Source organism: Diadema setosum, chromosome 14, assembly GCF_964275005.1.
Source record: "Diadema setosum chromosome 14, eeDiaSeto1, whole genome shotgun sequence".
Classification (NCBI taxonomy): domain Eukaryota; kingdom Metazoa; phylum Echinodermata; class Echinoidea; order Diadematoida; family Diadematidae; genus Diadema; species Diadema setosum.
The window spans coordinates 14,378,825-14,399,928 of NC_092698.1; positions in this window are offsets into that span (position 1 = coordinate 14,378,825).

The following is a 21,104-nucleotide window of genomic DNA, read 5'->3' on the forward strand; positions in this document are numbered from 1 at the left end:
CATCTTGTTCCCTGTTTGCTTTTCTGTGCTGTTTAAATCGATTTAGCGTGTAATGGTTGAACCATCTGTGGCAAATAGGGTGTCGTTATTAGCTTTTCACGACCCGACTTACCAGGTTATGCACGTTTAAGTACATAGTGATTCCGCCAGTACATGCGTTACTTTTATTAATTCATTGGGACGGCCTCGACGCTATCATGACCCGTTGATGGATTACAAGATTTGGGAAACGTGGCAAAGGAATAAGGTATTCATTACTTCCCCTCCTCATGTAAAACTCTGGAGATAATCTTGGGGGAAACAACATAAACGGATTAAAACATTCATGATGAGTTGATAACAACATTATATCTGCTCGAACAAAGTGCCCATTTTATAAATAAATGGCGATAAGAAGTACAGGTAAGTGAGCTGACGTATAAAAAAATTTTATTTTCCCCCTAATGGTTAATCAATTAATGATAACATTAGAACACTAAAGATCTAAAACAAAAGTAACAGAGAATATTCAGGCTTTGTATTTACAAATTGCTGTAATAATATCATAATGATAATGGTTCCATTTACTTCGACGAGTAAAAACAAAGGCCATGTTTTCTTGTAAGATGGTCGCATATCTCTTTGTGTATGTGTGTGTTTTTATTTTTATTTCGTGTGCAACACATCTTGGAAAGCAAGCAGATAAACGGAAATATGCAAATCAGTGTACTTATCTCAATGATCAATTATACTTTGATATATCAATACCAAGTATAAGAAAGTCAGGCACTGCGTACACCTTTCTTTCCTTAGATAGATATTGATAGTGAAAGTAACATTTATCCAAATGTTTCAGTTTTGCATGAGACAAACTAAAGCGCGGAAATCCTTACTGAGGATAAATTTCGTCACCGTAATGCACACGCCTCACTTATCACTTATCTGGCCTGACCTAAAAGGAATTGGAAAGAAAATGCACACACCGAATTTTGTTTCCACAGCTGAGAAGTTATCAAGTCATGCTAGATCCCATAGTTTGAACCCAGTGTGTAATGATTATCGTGGAGATAACTCTTTGTAGTTAGCATATACAATGTCTTTCTTGACTTCATAAACCTGTTTTGTTCAAAAGAAATTGAATACATGTGTCAACTGGAATTTTGGATTTCAGGACGAACAAAAATAAACGACGATATGAGATTGATACTAAACAAGATCTGCCATTTTAAATCACTTGAAAACGTCATGCCTTTAGTACAAAGGCCTGGACTTAATTATTTTTGACCCGGAGACGTTATTGTGTACATCAACATACTAGTAGATATTGATTTGCTTGTGTGTATTTTGTGTGTTGTAACAACTTGAGTTATCGATGGAAGCGTTGAATCAATCGCCAACAACAACGCAGCAAAACAAAACAAACAACAAAAAAGGTCACAGAAGATACCTTTATTTCACAATTCTCTACCGTGTCAGATGCATTATCTATAATCATGCTGTTTGCGTGGATATCTATAATGTTGGACCAACATACTTAACACCAGGTGTTAAGTATGTTATCTACTCAACTTCCTTTATCTCTAATTACTTTTGTCTCTGACTCATAAGTCAATAACATTACCTTATCAAGATGCATTTGGTTTATGTAAATATATAAGATCTAATGGAGTTCTTGGGAAATGCTGTTGGGAATCTAATGGGAGTATCGCTAGATATCAGATCTCAAAACCTTGCATATATCGAGGAATGATTACATTGTAACCTATGTCAACAATATAACAATGATTTTTTTTTTCCATGAAAAAGTAAAAATGTATTGTATCCTTAATTAGGTTCTATTTCAGTTACCATTGCCCATAGCAATTGAAGTTTGACTTACAGTTGTAGATTTCGGGACTTATTCCTTCTCTTTTGAAAAATAGTAATCATTAAATTGGCTTCTTGTTTATAATATGCGTGCGAAAAAGACGATTCTTGTGAACAAACGTTCAGTTATCCTCGGTAGTAAACGCATTTTTTTTTTTTTCATCTGTGATTAGATAGATTCAGTACAAATTTTCCTATAGAGATAAAATATGCTTACATTCGCTGGCATTAAAGCACTGGCCAACGACATTTGCATTCATCTTTTCTCCTCTCTTTATATTCTTGGTAGATAAAAAGAGGAGCGGTTTTCTCAATTCATTTTAGCGTTAGATTTATAAATTAGCATATTTGCTCCTAACTCGTAATTATGCGAGAGACTGCGAAGAAACAAATCCGATTCTATGATCGACTGTCAGTGGTGATGATCCCAACTCTGTTTCAACTTTGATGTTCTCGATGATTCTAAAAAATCTCACATTAGTGATCTTTAAGCCGCTTCGCGAAAACAACTACTTTGTCTTTGTAATCAATGTTTACTTAAATGGTAATTATGATAATGGTTCTGCGGTTGTATTTAAACGAGTGTAAGATTGTGTTTGTAATTCATTGTATTTTCCTAATTGTACGTTTATTCTAATTTTAAGCTTCCCCTGATTACAGTGATTTTCTTCTCTGCCTTTCCTTCCCTTCGATTCTCCCATTCTCTTTTCCTATTCTCACTTTAATCAGACCTTGGTTAAAAAAAAAAAAAATCATCCCCTTGATTCGATAATAATTTCCTCATCACGTCGCAATTTGCTGGCACCTGGGGCAGGGACAGTCGGTGAGTCTTCACGGGCTAGTCGTAAGTCCTTTGCCAAATTCCCCGCCAGCCTGTAGTTGAGTAGTTGAGTGAAATGGTCACGCATATAGCCCACCCGCTATTGACTTGAATGTTGTCAACATGGAAGGTAGCTACAGTTCTATTTCACGCTTGGCGTTCACATGCAAATGTCGTATGGAAGATGATTATGGGGAAAATGTCCCGAAAATGACCAAAAATCATAAATTTTATTCTCAACAGAAAGATGCAACGAAATCTTATTGAACAAAACGCATACATAATTACATACATAACGTGATCTCCGTATATAGCCTGTATAATTAATCGCATGGTTCATATCATGTTTGTAATCAATTGGGTTGGTAATTAAGTTTGTTTGTTTTTTGTACATCTATAGAAGGTTACTAAATTGTACAAACATATTATCATTTTCTTTCTTTTCGGTGATTTTGGTTAAGATACACCACTGTAGGTAATGAGAAGTGATTAAGTTAAGATATTTAAACGCCTTTCGGAATTTGATTAGCATGAAACACCTGACCTTCCCTTGAAAAATCCCGAATGTCACAAATCTGGGACAGGTCAGACAATTTGGCAATTGTATTTTGGTGGTTTACTGACATTTGAACGTAACGTTCCCCTGCTGATATTTCTTTGTCTTCAAAGTCATCACGTGCTGCTGCAGCTTTAATTTCATACCATGCTTTAATGAAAAAATAAACCAAAAACAAAAGCAACTTAACTCTTGTAGGGGAGGAAAAAAGTGAGTCCATACAGAAAACTGGCTATTCTCATAAATTTCTCCCGATTAGATCTAAAATCAGTTCACGTCTCTGTCGGTCATAGTCTATCCGATGCCGGTTACCGAAACTTGCTAGTGCACCTACAGTTTGCTATAAAATACTTCAACATAGAGACGTGTTTATAGATTTTACTCCAACTACTGCCCATTACGGCTTGTTTGAGAGATTTCTAGTAATTGCTGTCTTGGTTTATTTTGTTTGACAGATCGTGTAAACCTGATGTCACTTAGTGTTGCTGAATGTCCGTGTTCAGTTGCATTTGAATTTAGTAGAGAACAAACAATAAACAATTAAGCACTTACCATTATTGTAAGCCGAAGTGAAGCCGAGAGTTTTTCAAGCTTACATCAGGATTCCGCCTATGTATTCTGTAGTCCTAGAAAGCAGCCCGTTATTCTCCTCAAAGTGCCTTACATGTCCAACGCTTAAAGAAGGTGAAATAAATCTGCTTCGTGAAATAAAATAGCATAAAGGACAAATCGGCCTCTCGGTTGTACCCGCATCACCATCTCGTAGATTAACGCATTACAACAAAACACGCAAAAAAAAAAAAAAAAAAAAAAGTTAGAAGAGGTCACCTCAGTACATATTCTAGAAATTTCTCTCACATATTCCAATACAGTGGTGTCTCCATAAAAAGGATATGTACGTCATGTATGATATGCTAAATTGTATATTTTTCTCTGCTTTTCCGCATGCTGTTGTTAATCAAGCGATCATTATAGCATACAGATTGTCGGTGTAGAATAGTAGTATTAGTTTCAATTAAAACTGTCATGATTATTATCCGTAATATTTCCATGATGAGTTATTCGGTTTGTTTCTTGAGCTTGGTGAGCATTTTTGTTAGAGTGAAGAGTGAAAGTTTGTGCATGGGATTTGAATTGGTATGAAACCTTTTTTTTTTTATTATAATTTTAAAATGTTTGGAATTAATTCACGCGTGTGAGAGTGTGTCTGGAGAAACTGGTCTATATATAAAAGGGGGAAAGTAACAAAAGTATACTTAAGATTTGCGGTGTAAATTGACCACATTTTTATGTCAACATGGTACAGTTAAAAATAAAGAAGACAACAACGACAAGAATTTACTTCAAAATGACAGGTGGTATTACTATTAAAAATATTATTATACAAGAGTAATAAACGAGGTTAGAAAAACATCGCGATTGCACGCTCAGCTCAGCTTGCTGCTGCATGGAATCTACAAGCAGAAAATGCGTTTCGGTATGCATTATTCCAATCAGCTTTTGTTTTCGACATCAGCCCTGGTATTCCTGGCGTATCATCTTCGCTAAAACTGCGGCATGAAAGCTGTACTTTCTTTTGAAAACGCTTGACAAGTGCTTCTAGGCCTGTAATGATCACTGCATTCCCGACAAGTCCCTTCGAGAAATCATATGGTTCTGTCATTATCGACTGTATTCCTGCGGCAAGTTTGAAATTTCAGGAGTCCCACTTCAATTTCTTTCGCCCATTCATAGACCTGCAGATCATCATTGTGTCTTCCTAATCGTAATGCACCACATGGGTTTCAAACGTTATAATACAATTAGTGAAAGCACCAATCTTTAAAGTGTAATGGGGAAGATTTCTTGAACAACCAGCAAGTCGAGAGCCAATCATTTCATTAAAAGAATGACTCACGAAACTTATGACTGCCAAAGACATAAACACACACACACACGCATTCATAATGTGCCACCATTTTATTAAAGTATTTTGGTCCTTCAGGAATCAGTGATTTATGAATATGAATCTGGTAAAAACAAAAATAAGAGTATAGCTGCGAATAAAACAAATAAAAATATATTTGCATGTACACATGTACAAAATCTGAACAATAAGCTTCATTCATGTGAGTTTTTTTGCAAGCATCGTAAATAAGATGGGTCAAATATATTATACACACATTATATATATATATATATATATATATATATATATATATATATATATAAAACAAAACTGGAACAAAGTTATTCATGCTGTATTCACCAACGATTTATTTCTGTACACAAATTTTCGAGCGACTCGGTCTTTCTCAAGTGTTGATGTTAAGAGAATTTATCTTTTTTATCTTGCCAACACGTGGACAACCTACTCAACGTATATGTATGTATATATATATATATATATATATATATATATATACACACACACACACACACACACACACACACACATATATATATATATATATATATATATATATATATATATATATATATATATATATATATAACGAAGAATCCAGAAATAAACTAGTACCGGTAATGCATTTTCTTTGCCAATAAAGAATGAGTTCATTGTACTCGAATTTTCGGAGGCCTCCACCTTCTTCAGGAGTCCCGTCGAGACTCCTGAAGAAGGTGGACTCCACCGAAAATTCGAGTACAATAAACTCATTTTTTATTGGCAAAGAAAATGCATTACTAGTTTATTTCTGGATTCATATATATATATATATATATACATGTAAATATTATATTTGTTCGGTTATCGCATTTGTTTATTGTATGGTTGTATTTGTACTTTTCATGATGGTTATGTAACAGCGCCATGAGCGTCAATCTTGATGGACTTCAGCGCAATATGAAGAGGCCACTAAATTCGTCTGTTGAGAATGATTAGGGCGTTAAGCTGCCACTAAACCTGTAGTGTTCAAGACAACTTAAGGCCCTTCTCATTCTCAACAGACGGATTGTTATTATTATTCATATTATTATTATTATTATCATTATTATTATTATTATTATCATCATCATCATCATCATATGCTCTACACTGAAGTATGATACACACATCTTTGAATGTACACATTATATATAGTATATAGTGCGAGAATCCTCTCACTGTATCGATGTAATAAGCATTATATCGTAATTTCTCGTAGTTGTACATAAAACCCGTGACAAGTTGGAGAACAAAGTTAGACTTTGAGTTCAGTTGCTTGTCAAATAGTTATATCATTGCTTTATTCTTAACATTGAAGCATAGCACTATACAGATTCAGACAGGTGAGCAGATAGTCTGGTGAAGGGGTATTCTTTCACTGTATACGGACGTTGTCTTTTTGCCAGTGTTTGTTTGTTGGTTGGCTGGTTTTTGTTAGTTTGTTTCTTTGATTGATTGATTGATTGATTGATTGATTGATTGATTGATTGATTGCTTTATTGTCCGCAACGGAAATCCTTGTTACACTGGAACTAAATAAACATAACATATACATGTACATTACAAGTACACCAAAGATAATGTATATCAAAGGGTGCAATTGAAACTTAACCATTAACATGCAATATCACATACACCATAAAAACGTGATACATTAGTCCGACATTTACAACTGAAACAAAAACTATTTACATAATTATATCATTCATTTTTTATACAATTATTTACCTTATAATGAATTAATTGACACCCTTTCCTGGATCATCACTACATATCATCCCATATTATTATAATCAAAGGCACACCTGTTTCAGCGATAAATTCACTAAAATATAATAACATACAGAAACTAGACAAGCACTCTGAGAGCTCAGACCTCCGCCAAGCATGCAGCCCATTTCCATCCGCACTGATCTTGTTCTTCCACAGAGATGATGATGATGATGATAATGATGAAACAGCATTTATATGGCGCCATTTATCTGTAGAAGCATTCAAAGGCGCCCAGCTCCCAAAAAGTGTCACACATCACTCACAAAGTTGCTGGAAAGAATAAGTCTTCAATGCAGACTTGAATGTATTGAGGCTGCTGCAATTCTGAAGCTGGACTGGTAGAGAGTTCCACAGACGTGGTGCAACAGAAGAGAAGGCTCTATCCCCATACATCTTTAGGCGGGTATTGAGATCAGTGATTTCCACCCATACGTACTGCATTGTGTGCTGAAAGCCGCCGGATTTCCCAATATAGAAGCCTTCGGTACGTCATAAACCCTCAGCTGCACAGCGCGCCTCGCCTTAGCAGAAACTAGAGCACGCGCTTTAGTGCGCGCATGCAAACCTCAAATACGCGCAGCCTGAACTCCCAAGTTCATTGACCCTACCTGCCAAAATATCAAAAATCCTTCATAAATTCCCCCAAAATTCTCGGATCATTACCAAAAGTTAATCGTTTGTTACTTGTGTCATTTTCAACCTTTCCTGCAAGTTTCATTCCAATCCGTTAACTACTTTTTGAGTTATTTTGCACACGGACAAACGAACGAACTAACTAACGAACGAACGAACATATGAACGAACTAACAAACAAGACATGCACTCCGAGAGCGCAGACCTCCGACAAGCAGTTACTTTCCACCGATGATCTTGTTCTTCCATATAGAGGTCAGTGATTTCCACCCACTGAAAAATCGCCTGATTTCCCAATATAGAAGCCTTTGTTACGTCATAAACGCTCAGATTTGCGGCGCGCCTCTCCCCAGCAGAAACTAGAGCACGCGCGCATGCAAACCTCAAATACGCGCAGCCTAAACTCCCAAGTTCATTGACCTTACCTGCCAAAATATCAAAAATCCCTCATAAATTCCCCAAAAAATTATCGGATCACTACCAAAAGTTAAAGGTGCATGGTCCCGGTGTTTTAGTCAAATGCGTACGCGGGCGCACGGTGCAAGTTTTCTACAGAGACCTACGCTATTGACTCCTCTTTAGCGCTTACGCTTTGGCCCACTTTCCCGAGTCCGACGAAGTCCGATTCATTGTAGTCAGTGGTCGGATCACAGTTCGGCTCATGATTCGGCTGAGGGGGATGACAGCTTTAGCAAACTTCTTTTGTGATGTCATAATAACAAGCACATATGCACGCACCCTGGCATTACTACAAACTGCGCGATGTGCAGAGAAGACAACAAAGGCAACGTTACTTAGCAACACCTACGCACTTTACTCTTGATGACAGCTAAACTTCGGTAACCTTCGTATCAATGCTAACGGTGATCGGCAGTATCATCAACAGCGCCCTCTACACTACCGGGACTATGCACCTTTAATCGTTTGTTGCTTGTGTCATTCTCAACCTTTCCTGCAAGTTAACTTTCCTGCATCGGGCGGCTTTCAGCACACAATGCAGTACGTATGGGTGGAAATCACTCATCTCTGTGGAAGAACAAGATCAGTGCGGGACGGGTGGAAATGGGCTGCATGCTTGGCGGAGGTCTGCGCTCTAAGAGTGCTTCTCTAGTTAATGTATTATCAGCAATATTACTGGGAAAGTTATGAACTGATTTTGACATCAAAGGGAGGTAGTAATAAGATTTTTGATGATGATGGGGATCATCACCGAGATCCATTTATCTATCCATTTATTTATTTATTTATTTATTTATGTATTTATTTATTTATTCATTCATTTATCTATCTATCTATCTATCTATCTATCTATCTTAAGGAATCGTCTAAAGTTCTATGGCAAAGGTATAGCCCCATGGTCTTGGGGAAGGTTCTTCCTCTCCTAGTGCTTCTCGTCAACTTTATACTTCACTTGTTCCGTTTGCCAATAAAAGAGTTAATGTCTGTATACACATTCCGTACAACAGACATGGAAGAAGATAGTGAAGCTTACAACAACAACAACAACAACAATCCATGTACGAAACATCAATACTAAGCGGTGAGTATTATGATACAGCGATAATCGATAGTTTTGATGATGTGACTCGTCTTGTAAAGACATAACGAAACAAATGGAATTAATGGAGGAAAGTTACACTACAGAGCGCGAGACCGCTGAGAAATTAGGCAACATTCTATACCTCCTCCGAGCAAAGAAATACCTTCCTTTACGGACTTAAATCACTGGAGTATTCGAGACCCATTGACGATTGGTAAAGTATTGATTCTGGACTATCTGCGTTAGTTCGATATCATAATTATACGGTGAGTATGAAGTGAATCGATAGATATTTTCCTCTTGATTCTCAGCACGAGTAGGAGATGGGTTATCAGCTGGTTATGGCTGCATGCTGGCAGCGATCAGCTCATTAATCTAGCAAATTCTGTGCGCTCTTCCTGCGTTTTGACACTATCTTTAATAACAATCCTATTGAAAGGCGGATCCAAATTACTTCTTTTTAAACAATCTCTACAGTAATTCCCTATAAGCACTGACTAGCATGATTCATTCTGAAATAATAATGTAGACTGCAGTTTGAAAATACATTAAACCATGCCACTGTATTAATGAACCTGATTAATGTCTACTAAATTTCCAGAATTGCCTGTGAGTGAATAAAATCATTTTCATATATTGTCACACTGCATTACCGCAGAAAACGATTGCTATTAAAGATACAAAATTAATTTGATATGATGGTTGTTATCAGTTATTATTCTATGGCCGTCTATTGTTACAGTTCAAAACAGAACATAGAATTCATAACTATCATGAATTGGAATCTTTTCGCAACGTGCGTGTGCATAGCCATACCTTTGTCAGAAATGTATATCTAATCGGGAAAACACAACCATGATTGCAAAAACGGTGGTCATCCGATATCTAAATTTGATGCTCCAACAACAAACATCCTTCATTCTTTCTTCTTCTTTCTTTTTTCAATCCCATCTTTTTAATTCTTGTCTTCATCATATACATATACAATTATACCCTCATCGAAGTCTAATCACGTATGTCTATACGTGGTCAGAGTAGGCTACTAACCCCTTCGCAGGGCATCGCCTCCGGGCGAACACCCCGCATCGGGGATGCCTGGGCAGCTGACATATCCCAGTCTGGAATACTCCTTTGCGTTTTTCATGAATAGCACCGCTCAGATTCTCCTCAAGTTATGACGCCAGACGCTTTTCCGTCTATTACTTGCAACGTTCATTTCAACCGTTCAGTTATTTATGTTTCATGGAAGAGGTTACGAAAATAACGATACTCGATTCATTTTGGATGGATGTCGTTTGAGGCTGTTGTCGAACATTACAACATACACGTAAAAACACAGAAAAACGTCTGATTGAAAGGGGGAAAGGGCAAGAAAGGGCAAAGAACGGAGCATTTACTATACTAAACTTTAGGTTATGTCATGAATATGCATTTGTGCAAAGTGGGTGTGCCTGTTGAGCCCACGTTGGGAAGAACATGGATCAAGACTGGGACATGGCGTTTGAGGCGAGGGGAGGAATACAGTTTTTTTTTTTTAAATTCATGAAATTCTTCCGTCAGTTGCAATGAATGAAGTTTTGTTGTTAAGTGTGGTATGGTGGTGCTGATTTGTGTGTTCTAAGAGGTGTGTGACATGTTGTTGTGCCACCAATATTTTCCTCCCTTCCCTAATTTATTATGTAGTTATTATAAATTCGCAGCACCCTCTATGACACGCAGCAAACACCAGCAATAGACCAGTTTGCAGTTAGGATGGTTCAAATGACCCTGATTTTTAAAGCATTGAAACAGCATTGTTATAGAACTGGATATTACCCACTTACGGAATTCAACATATAATGTCAAAAACAAACAAACAAACGAACAAAACTCCCTTTGACTGTTAAGAAATGCTCTTTTGCTGCAACGTAAAGGAACCACTCAGATTCTCTCCATGACACTGCTCATTGTAAGTGTCTCAATATGTCGTTCTTCTCAGATGACATTCTTCTGCTCATGCGCAGAACTCTGGCCTATATAAGTTCAAACAGCCTGAAATAAAACTTCGAAGGGAGAAAGTATGCCAGCAGCCAATCAGACTTGAAAATTACTAGATCATTTTCATTTGTCATGACGATATGCGCTGTAGGTACTTCATAGTGTACTGTCCAGTTTTCAATTTGTAATTTTTAATTTTATAGCAGAATTGTCAGTGTGCACATTACTGTTTTTATGACAAAATAGAAATGCTACAATGTATTGACTGCACTATCACCTACTGTCACATCACATCCCATTCCAGTTTAGTTCGGAGAGAGCCGCTTCATGGATTGTCTGGCCAAGGCTCAAAGTTTGGTCTTAATTTGAATTTGATCTTAAATTTAAGTTTGATGTAATTCCTGCCATTCTAAGGTACTTGAATCGGCAGGTAGTTGAAATTCCCCTCCCCAAGTCCTCCATCGGGGGCTCAAAGCCTGACTGGTCAATTGTCTCTACATTTTGGAATTGTGCAATGTGAGGTAATAGAGTAAAACTATACCAAACTTAGAACATCACTTATACATGGAGAAGAGCTGTCTTGAGCATGGTTACAGGGAAAACGTCTTCTCAAACTAAGATTAAAGTAGATTGAAATGAGCCTGAAATAAAAGAAATATAATCTTCATATTAAATATCTTCGGAGTAAACCATATTTTACATCATGGAGCAAAACATAATTACGGCCTATTCTCAAAACATCATTTTTACGTGAGACTGACATTGGAAATGTATGCAATCTATAGTTAATATCATTTAGATCAGATTTGTGAGAAAAACAATGTATTTACGAGGCATGCACTCGCATTCTATGTTCTTTTGAAGAAAAAAAAAGTGAGACAAAAGTAATTGCATTGGCTTGAATTAAACACTGTCTATTCGAAGGAGTTGAGAGAAATTGAGTCCGGCAATAAAAGGGCTACGACCTCGGCTAGTAAATTATGAGGGCTATTCAAAATATTCTCCTGTACTTACCAAGTAACCACTGTTTGTAGACGTGTTTCTCGAATGCTGAAAGTCCTTATTTAGCTGCATCTTGAACGACTGAGCGCAAACTGGTGACGAAAATTGTCACGTCTGACTTCAAACTGATCAATAACACTCAGCATAGACAACGAGCACGCTCAGAGACGCGCAGTTACTGGACTCATATTGCTTAGGTATACATTGTCAAAAGGTAAACACAAGCACTCAGTGGATGAGATGACGACCAAACGATGACGAAGGACAAATGACGTCTTATGATGTTCTACTGGAGGGGCAATTACAGGGATAGAGACAAGGATAAGAGAGGGTGAATTTCATGAAAAAGAGTACTAGGATCCTCTCTTTAACGATACTTTCATTTCATAGATGCCTAATAAAGTCCAACCTTCCCTATCCGGATATGTCGGGACCGGCGCTCATCCGGATAAGGGATTTGGCCGGATATGGAAAACTCAATGTTTGATACACGCTGCTGCATACCCAATGGTAGCTACATGACTTGTGCATGTATCAAATTTGCGTGAACATGTCACATCCTTGTCACATTTTCAGAATTTTCTGATAATTTGCTCAATGAACGATCGCTTGTACCGTGCCCTGATTTAATGAAAAGTTTTCTGTCCATGTTCTTGCTGTGATTTGGGGTAGCGAATGTCTGACATCTGAATGCATGTTATTTAGATAAATTTGACGTGAATGTTAATTATGTGGGAATAATATGAAATTCATGCGAGTTTGTGCAAGGATTTTGTCTCAGTTTGGAATCCCCCTCAATTTCCCCCGTAATCATTAGATTGAAAAAAAAAAAATATCACGGCGAGATCGCGTCCGGATAATAGAGAGATCCGGATAAGGGGAGGCCGGATAGGAGAAGTCGGACTGTAAGTAAAATATGTCAGCTGACAAAGACAATATACATTTATGAGAAGCAACATATGAAATTACATTACCTGCATTCTAAAACGCGTGAATTGTGTAAAAAAAAAAGCAACAGAAAGAAAAACACACACATAAAAACAACAACAACAAGAGCAATTATGTATGCAGGGTGCTGTAGCGGTGGTGTAGCGGTGGCCCGATGGCTCGAACGGGCCACTAAAAGTGGATACCTGGCCACCACATTTCCAAAAAAGATTATCTTTTGATGGCTCGACCGGGCAACTAAACTTCAAAATAGATTGTTGTGTTATCCTTCATCCAATCAATATCCAACAAAATTTGAAATTTCAAGATTTTAGTGGCTGAACAGGCCATCAGAGATAAAAAAGTTAGTGTCGAGGCCGGCCGTTGGACAATTTGATTAAAAGAAAAAAAAAACACAAAAAACTGCACGTTATTGGCCGTGAAAAGGGTCAGCACCACCCACAGACACAGACACAGAAAGACATCAATGCAGACGAACATTTAGGTCTTACAGATGATGACCGTCGACTTTCTGCCAACGGTCCACATCTCGCACTTTCAGGAATGACTCATTTTTTGTAACATTATTATCATCAATTTTTTTTTTTTTTTTTTGTTAGCACGTAGCGGGTAGAAGTACTGACGACTGCAGCCCACACGATTGAAAATTCTGTCTTGTTCACAATCACCATTCGACATTTTGTTCGAGAGTATATACATCTACAACGAGAACTGAGAGTATCTAGTCGTAGAATGCCATTGTCTTGACCGCAGCCGACTCTCAACTAACCCCAAGCAGAAAGGCAGTAACTGACCCTCAGCATGCACGTAGTTTGCTCGTATATCTCATTCCACGCCCGCAGAACTGACCAGCTACACGGATGTTGGCACCGTTCCCTGCCAGTAAAACACACGTATCATGCTCGTAGAATGCCCGAAGATGACACGCGTGTCCGGCGCATAGGCACAGATCTGAGGGCAATCTACGTACTTCAAGCGGGTTTACTGCCTGTGACTTGCGGCAGCTACGGGCCTCCTACTGGTGTTCTGCGTGGACCTCCGCGCTGGCAATCCCCGCAACTCACCCAGAACAAGTTTTGAGCATGCTCAAAATTTTTCTGCGGGTAAATTCTACTTGCGTGCGCACCTCCGGCAACTACGGGCAAGATACGTGCTAGGTACTGTCGGATGAGGGCCATCTGCGGGGACCCCCGGTTAGCAAAAATCGTCCCCAGCAAGTCACGAGCAAGGCTTGCCGGAAAGGTATGACAGGCCTTTGAGCATGGTCAAAACCTGTTCCGAGTGAGTCGCTAGGATTGCCCGCAGAAGTCCATGTAGAATAACAAAAGGAGGCTCGTAGCGGCCGCACCTCGCACGCAACTCCTACGCAGGTAACATGCAGTTGTACCGCAGGTACTTCGCAATGCCCGTTTGTCGCCCGTAACGAGAACGTAAGTAGAACGTAAGTAGCACGCGTTCAGCAGGTAACATGCACGCGAAGCTCGCCTAAATCCTCTTCCGCCCACAGAAAATTATCCTGCGTGTCGAAAAATTCCTACACGCAACAAGCCCGCGTAGCTTGCCCAGAAAGGTGTGAAAGGGATATCCACTTTAAATGTCGAACGAGGTACAGTGTACCAGGCTGCCAAGTATACCGAAGGTATGGTTGACAGAGGAAAAAGAACTAATCGCTTTTAAGGTACATGTATCAAAAGATGCAATGTAAAAGATAATAGAAAATAATAATGTATGTTTTTCTGTTCCTTGGATCCAGGGGGAGTCTTTGAATACTTCTCGCCCACCTCGACCTTCAATCTGTTGTGGTATGGAGCAGAATCTCTCTTTCTCATTGTCACCGTTGACGTCTCCTTTGAAGCGAGACTTTCCTCCACTAACAAGACTAACAAATAAGCTTAGTAGAAAACATAGAAGCATTCGTAAATACTATTTACATTTCTCATCACGGTGCTTTTAATGTCGGAATTTTTGTGTACACCGCAAATGGATACATAACACCTTTTCAACATCTTTCATGAAAGATCATTAACCAGAGGAGTGCCACAAGGATCCTTGTTAGGACCGTTGTTGTTTAGTATATTAGTCAATGATATCAATTCGGGTTTTTTCTGACTGCAGGGCCCATTTATACGCCGATGACACGATCATCTATTACTCACATAAAAACCCGAAAGTTGTGAAAAATGTTTTGCAAAAAGAGTTCGTATGTATGGAAACATGGGTGGCTGACAACAATTTAAAAATCAATTTTGATAAAACTGTTTGTATGTTATTTGGTACAAATAATATGTTAAAAAAGCAAGAGTATTTGAATGTTAAACTTAAGGGTAAACAATTACTTCAGGCGAATAGTTTTAAATATCTGGTAATTATTGTACCTGATAAGTTACTGTGGGATGTTCACATCGAACAACTATGTAACAAGTTAAGTAAAATGATTAGTTATATGGGTCGTTTGAGACAATTTCTTAATAATGACTGAATTGAAACTGATATATAATTCTATTGTGTTAACTTATTTTGATTACGGTGATGTAGTATGGCAATCCGCCAACGGTAACTCTCTTTCCCAACTTCAGAAGATGCAAAATAGAGCCGGGAGATTAATTTTGAAAGTTAACCTTATTCCCATATTACTACCAGTGATGTTCATTATAGCTTAGGGTGGAATACAGTAACCAAAAGACAAAAAAAAAAATCATCTGCTTTCATTCATGTATAAGAATTCATGAACAACATGGCACCCGAATATATGAAAGATATGTTTAAGTACAAGACATCATCATACTCTCTCCGTAATCAAAACGAGTTACAGTTACCACGGCCTAAAACTAATTATTGTAAGAGATCATTTTCATACAGAGCTGCAGCAGCGTATAATAACATACCTAATGATTTACGTCAACTTTCCTCTTTACCCGTTTTTAAGTTTAATTTAGACAAAACCGAAAACATTTCCACTTGATTTTTTTTTTTATGCTCCAAACCTTTGAACAATATGTAATAATATGGTATATAAGGTAGTCACAATGTAGTAATGTATGTACCGTTCTATTTGTGTTTGTGTTATATCTTATTCTATTATCAGTCCCTGATTGTATGAAATTTTTGTGAACAGGGCCCCATGGAAGACCAGAAGTGACTATCATTGTCACTGCTGAAAATGGGCTACCCTCCGTATGTATTTTTCTTTTCTGGACTTTTATGTATGAAATATGTTGATTTCTAGTACGGAAATAAAACAAACAAACAAACAAACACAATACATCTTTACAGATGGCATGAAAAAGACAACGGACAAATTTATCATTATGTGTGATTGTCTGCTCCTTGGAGGGGGAGTCTTCGTACTCCCCGCCCACCTCAAGGATCTTGCTATCCGTTGCTATCCGTTGAGCAAGATCTTCCCTCCCCATTGTCACCCTAATATTTCTCGGAAGACCTTTTTTTTTCTTTTCTCCGCTAACACTGGTCCGTTTTGCAGGAAACATAGAAGCATTCGTACATACTGTTTACATTTCTCAAACTGATGTTTCAAATTTCGGAATTTCTATGTACACCTTTTACCTGCGAATGAGTTACCAACGATTCTTCAACACAGTAAACGTTTACAGATGGCATGAACAAGACAGCAGAAAATTATTATGTGTGTTTGTCTGCTCCTTGAAGGAGGGGGGGGGGGGGTCTTTGGAATGGTTTATTGATCAAACTTCGCAGCCGAACGGCTGAATTGTGTCTGATTTACATCGATAAAAATACAGTTAGACAAAATAACTTACATATACAAAACACGAACAAAATACAATCATTACGACAACAACAAAACAAATCATCAGTACATCAGTAGTGGAGATACATTCAGTAGTATTGCAACAGAAACAGAATTGAGTGAAAAAAAACCGTTTTACATGTATCTTATATCCTCCATTAGTGACGTATCACAACCCTTTAAGCTAATAAAAAGGGTATAGAAGAATAAGGGAAGACGCGTGGAATGAGGAATGTTGAGAGATAGAGAATGCTATATGCTAGATAGAGAATGCTATATCTACAGAACCTTGTAGATGTAGATGCCGTAGCTCTCCTTCCTCGAGGAGACTGCAAAATACAAGATTAGCTTTTTAGCATGTCTCCTCCATTTCCTGCAACTTAAGTTTCAATTCAATTTTCATTGTTTACTTTGCTTTTGTGATGCGTAGTATTGTCAAATTCACGTATTTTTCTTTGTTACTACATTGCATTGATGTTGTGCTATTTTGTGTATGAAAATGTTGTTGGAAATGAAATAAATGAAATGAATGAAAGTGTAAGGCTGAACAGAGTGAGGGGGAGAGAGGAGAAAAAAAAGAAACAAAGGCTGGGGGAAAAAAGGGAGGCACAAAGCGAGAGCAGGAGAAATGTGAGGATAAAGGAGAAGAAGAAGAGGAGTGAGCAGAGGAGAAAAGGAAGGAAAGAAAGGGAAAGAAGATGTATGCGTCTGGATGAATATAAAAAACAGACAATTCAAACGTAATGAACATACAGATGTAAGCACATTATTGCACTTCAGTTGAAGGACAAATGCTAACATAAACATATTTCTATATAAACTTCTGCATATAAATACTTCAAATTATTCAATCTTCGTACCAGTTCTTTGATTGTCAAAATATATACAGAAATAAATACACTCAGCAAGTCTGAGCATTATTATGCAACAACAGTAATTATAATATAATTCCAACATTAAATAGTTGAGTCTTGACCTTTCACCAAATCTTTACACCATACATGCGTGTATTGAAATTTCAGAAGCATAACTTGCTTCCTTTCTATTCTCTTAACAGTTAACCTTTAGACTCTGACTCCAAGACACAATCCCCCCCCCCCCCCAAAAAAAAACAAAAAAAAACAAGCAATTGTCTGATATTTAATACACGTGTATAAACGCGCTGTGTTTCATGAAAATCATACGCTATACCTTCAGACGGAGTAAACATGGGTTGTGTAGTAAATCACAAGACGTTACAAATTTCAAATATACAAAACCAAAATGTAAATAATATATACGCAAGAAATTGCGACTTTAAAACTCGGCATACAATGTCTTTGTACTTTCAGCCCACCTCTTCTTACTGAGCAAAGAACAAAAAAACAACTAACTAACTAACAAACAAAAAACCAAACAAGAAATTACATACGTCAAAATCAAACGTCTGTGCCAATGACAATGTTAAGGTCGAACGAGGTGCGGTGTACCACACTGCCAAATACCGAAGATATGGTTGACCGAGGAAAAAGGATAAATTGTTTTTCAGAAACTGTACCAAGATGGCATGAAAAAGACCATATAAAGTAAAAATGTGTGTCTTTCTGCTCCTTGGATCGAGGGGGAGTCTTTGTACTTCCCGCCCACCTCGACGTCCGTTGTGCTATGGAGCGGGATCTTCCTTCGCTATTGTCACCCTTGACGTCTCCCATGAAGCGAAACTTCTCTTTTCTTGTCCCCACTAAACAAACAAGTTTAACAGGAAACATAAGCATTCGCACATACTGTTTACATTTCTCAGACTGATGCTTTTAACGTCGAAATCTTTATTATGCACCTTTACCTCCGAATGAAGTAACAACAACATTTCAGCACTATACATGTTTGTAGGCGGCATGGAAAAGACAATAGATAATAATGTTTGTCTACTCCTTGACGTCTTTGTACTTCCCGCTCACGTCTACCTTGATATCCGTTACGGTATAGAGTTTTGATCTTTCCTCCCCATTGTCACCCTTGACGTCTCCCATGAAGGGTGACACAACATTTGTTCCTGTGACAATTGCTCCAGTCTTATTTTCTCCATGGACTTAGTTTTAGGGTTAGGGTTGTGATAGGGTTTTAGGTTTAGTTTGATGTGAGGATTAGGGTGAGGGTTGTGATAGGGTTTTAGGTTTAGCTTGATGTGAGGACTAGGATTAGGGTTGGTTTGTAAGTAGAGTTTATGTTTGGCTCAGCGTGCAGATATTTCAAGGGAGCAATCATTGTCGCAGGAGCAAATATCATGGAGCCCCAATGAAGTGAGCCTTTTCTTTTCCCCACTAACTATATTAGTATGAAACAACATTCGCACATACTGTTTACATTTCTTTTCACGATGTTTTCAATGTCGGAATTCGTATGTATACCCTTATCTTGGAATGAATTAACAAAAACTTCTCAACAGAATACTTATTTGCAGATGGCATTGAAAAGACAATAGTAAACAATTATTTCTGCTCCTTGGAGGGGAGGTCTTTGTACGTCCCGCCCACCTCAACCTTGCCATCTGTTGTTGTATAGAGCAGGATCCTCCATCCCTATTGTCACCCTTAACATTTCTCATGAAGGGAGACCTTTCTTTTCTTTCCCTACTAACAAATAAGTTTGAAAGTAAACACAGAAGCATTGACATTTCTTATCAGAATGTCTTTGATGTCAGAATCTTATGTACACATTTTCCAGGCGAATGAATTACCAACAACCTTTCAACACAGTACGTGTTTACAGATGGCATGAAAAAGACAACGGAAAATAATAATGTGTGATTGTCTGCTCCTTGAAGGTAAAGTCTTTGTATCTTCCCGCCCACCTCAACCTTCAATCCTTTGTGGTATTGTTGTATAGAGCGGGATTTGCCCTCTCGATTCTCGCTCGTCAAGGGCGATCGGAGTCGATCAACCTTTGTCGTCAGGCCCAGCTTCCTACACAACAATTTTTGACATGTCAAAACAAATTGTGAAGGGGTCGAGAAGGCGAGCAATCGAACAGCGATCGGATATTGATCGGGTAGAGGTCGAGCTGAGTGGGAAACGCCAAGGGGACGCCATCTTACAAACATCTAGTTTGGTCTGGATGGATTTTTTTTTTCTACCGATCAGTACCCGATCAACCCGATCTACACTTGACTACGACACGACTGGTTCCCGATTAACTTGATCCAGGTTCGATCTGTTTTGATGAACAACTCGACTGACGATCGCTACGCCACTGCTTTTGATCACTACTTGACCAAACTCGCTCACTATTAGACTGTTACTCGACAGCACTCGATCACATCCCGGTCATAACTTCATCGCTCATTTCATTTCATATCAGTTATTTTCCATATCAAAATAATAACAAAATTATTACAAAATGAAAATGACGATTTGTACAAGAGTGTGAAGTTGCATATCGGTGCATATTATAGTATGGCACAATGAAGTAACTCCAAATACGTACAATAAATAAGTATCAAACAATAGTGACTAAAAAAATGTTTACACTTGAAAACTTTCCACTCATTTAAAAACCAGCCATGAACAAAAAAGGGTTTATCGTACATGTTCTGAAAGTGTTTTATCCCAAATCATACGGTATCACTTTTGTGTGGTATGTGTTCACGCTTAGATAAACAGGAGACATTGTTTAAGAGGGTAACAGCTCGTTATTCCGAAGGTTCGTTATTCCGAAGGCTCTTTAGTCCGAGGATTCGTTATTCCGAAGGCTCTTTAGTCCGAAGATTCGTTATTCCGAAGGTTCGTTATTCCGAATTTCATTTTCGGATTAACGAATCTCCGGAATAACGAACTTTCGGAATAACGCCACATTAATGTTCGGATTAACGAACCTCTGGGTATAGGGAATTTGTGTGTTTCGGATTAACGAACCTTCGGAATAACGAACCTTCGGAATAGCGAACCTTCGGAATAACGAACAGCACCCGTTTCGTTTAAGAGAGTGCAGAAATCGACTTCTGCTAAAGTATAATAATGCTCATGTGATGTTTTGAAAAAGCAATTGGAATCTTGGTGTTTTTAGTTCGGTCTTTGCAGATCCAAATGACAGTCCTAGACAAAATTAATCATGCCACACAACCATATCAAAATACACACATAGTCGCACTCAGTCAATCACACAAAACACACACACACTTTTTTTTTTGTAAAAATAATCTTTATTCACTGACATTTAAAAGAATGCAATTATAATATCTTCAACCGATGCCGCTATGCAAACAGAAAATAGCACACATTTTTTTTTTTTGACGCAAATAACAACAGTGTTGCGGTATGGAGCAGGAATTTCGCTCCCCAT